Source organism: Suncus etruscus, chromosome 2, assembly GCF_024139225.1.
Source record: "Suncus etruscus isolate mSunEtr1 chromosome 2, mSunEtr1.pri.cur, whole genome shotgun sequence".
NCBI lineage: Eukaryota > Metazoa > Chordata > Mammalia > Eulipotyphla > Soricidae > Suncus > Suncus etruscus.
Genome location: NC_064849.1, coordinates 125,492,190 through 125,494,779, shown reverse-complemented (window position 1 = coordinate 125,494,779; position 2,590 = coordinate 125,492,190). Strand labels below are relative to the sequence as shown.

Here is a 2,590-nt window from a genome sequence, read left to right as displayed (position 1 = left end):
CTGCTGGCCGGAGTCCCCAGAAAGCCGCAGACTGGTGCCCATCGTAGATTCCTGAGGTTACCGACTACCGATCGGATGGTAACGAGAGACGAATCCGGAGCCCGCCCGTCAGACACCAGGTAAACCCCATCAGGGTGGTGCAGGGCTGGGGTAGTCAAATCTTAGCTAAGGTATAGCCGCCGTCCCATTCTTCCCCTGAACAGGATGGGGAACTCAGTAAGTGTAGAAGCTAGATTCATCTCTGATATCTAAAAACAACTTAAGATTTGTAATATTGACAGTAGAAAGAAAGATTTGTTGCTGTTCTTACTTTTTGTCCACAAGGTCTTTTTGTCCACATACTGCCTCCCATTCTTGCTCCCGCTCTCAGTCCCGAGCCAGTTCCTTTGTTAATCTTACCAGTCCCGCCTTGCCTCTGCCTGATCCTCCTCCTCCCCTCGCTGATTGTGCTACTCAGACATCACCACCCTCCCCTCCTTCTCTGGTTGAGCGTACTCGTTCCTTTGTTACTACCCTCTACCCCCCTCTGTGTGCGGTAGCCTCTGCCCACCCCCCCCCCCCGAGAATGGCACCTTGGAACCCACTGATACCGCAAACCTGGCTAGGGAGGCTGCAGATTCCCACCATAGGGACCTTCCCCTTACTCTGGTACCCCCTACCTCCTGATCTTAAAAGTTCTCGTTTTGAATATCAAAACCTCAGGTTAGCACAAACAGAAAGATAAAGTCCTGGCCCTGCTCTAGGAAGAGGCCATATACCCCCAACTCACTCAGGTCTATTTTTCTTTAAGATCCTAATAAGCTAGCCACCCCCCGCCATCCCTTAGAGTAGGAATGCAGCCCTAAAATGTTTTTCTAAGATAAAGACCACAGTTGGTAAAATTATAAGGTTTTAAAAGTGTTCAAAAATGTTATAATAAGCCCTTTAATCTATGCAGAGGTAGTATATATGTGGCATATTCTATACCTGTATTTGAGACAGTAAGTTTCTGTGTAGTCAAAATGCAGACAAAAATTTTGGAGAAAAAGTATTCAGCAGAAATAATGCTAGCCTGTGTGTGTTTTAGTGGTTACAAGTTTGATTACTCTGCTAAATGTGGCAGAGAGTGGCGGGGGTAGAATTAAAAGGATTCAGAAACTGTTCATGTGAAATATATAGTAAGAATTATTGTCAGAATTTTGTTGTGTCTCATAAGAGGCCTCAAATAATTGTGAAGTTTGTGAATTAAATTATGCAGCATAACTGTGCCTTTTCTAAAAGCATTTGTGTAATTAAGTTTTGTGCATTGGGTGTTGTAATTATTAAAACATTGAAAATTAAAAAAACCTCTTAAATTCAGGTCTGTAAGGGTTAAAAACTTCTCTAGGGAGAAAAAGCAACAGGGAGATAACAGCAATAAACTCCTTTTTTTCATGCCTCTCAGAAATATTAGAGCAAAGTCATAATTCTGTCACTTGTAATAACAGATTATCAGTAAAAGAAAAACCTTTTGGTGTTTTAAAATTTAAACGAATACACAAGTATTAGAATTTGAGTCTTTATATTTCTATTAGAAAATTTATTTTAATTTTTAAGGTATTTTAAAAAATTATGTGAAAAATAATGTGATTAGCCTTTTTAAATAATATAGTTAATTTTATTGCACAGTAAACACCCAGGTGTGCTTTATAGTACCCTTGGTTTTAATATTGTGCTATAGCAATGGTTGTTCCTTACCTCTGCATTAAAAGAACTATCCTTTTAAGTGTATTCACAAAGTCAGCACATTATACAAATCTGTATATTTGTGTCAAAGTGAAGAAATAATATTAATAAAAATATATATATTTACTTTTATGAGTAGTATTATAAAATTAATTTTATAAGCAAATTGACAAAAAGTATCAAATATAATTTTGGTCTTAAACTCTAGGTTTGGAAATGCATCAAATGTCTTTAACTATATTTTATAATGATCTAAACATTTTTTTAATTTGGTATACAATATTTTTACAGATTATTCACTTAAAGTCTTCAAAGAAGAAACAGTTGTTTGTTTTTTAAAGTCAGTTTTTCATACCTTTAATAATCATAGTTCATGCTATTGTGTTTAATCATAAAAATTTTAACACTTTATTGCAGCTGTCTTACTGTTCTACTATGAAACCAATTTAAAGAAAACCTTTTCATTTACAGCAAATGATATCATACTTCAAAGTGAAAACTCCTTCTACAGTGCTCATTAACCATTTTATTTAATGTTTTATACTTCAATTTAGTATTATTTTAAAAATGTTTTATGCTAAATCTAAACCTTAAAATTTATTTTCAGCAAAGTTCCACTCCAGCTACATTAAGTACTTCTAACAACTAAAAGTTTTTCTACAAAAAAAAAAGTTTTGCATAGATCCTTTTGTCTGTTTATGTGTGTGTTGTGATGAATGAAAGTGGCCACAATGTTGTGTTTAGTGTTGTTTTGTTTTGTCTATTTATTTGTTGTTTCTACATTTCATGATAAATACAATTTTTAAAGCCTTATCCATTTTTGAAATTTCAATTAATTTTTTTTCAACTTGGTTCAGTCTGGTCATCTGACAGACTGTGACATCCT

The 2,590-nt window shown here is 35.2% G+C and overlaps 1 non-coding gene across 1 annotated transcript; it reads left to right on the top strand.

The window, feature by feature from the left end:
• Nucleotides 1–1,639: 1,639 nt before the first annotated feature.
• Nucleotides 1,640–1,769, top strand: LOC126002490 (small nucleolar RNA SNORA22). The gene has a single exon (XR_007493185.1). It is a non-coding gene; the product is annotated as a small nucleolar RNA SNORA22 (small nucleolar RNA).
• The last annotated feature ends 821 nt before the right edge of the window (nt 1,770–2,590 follow it).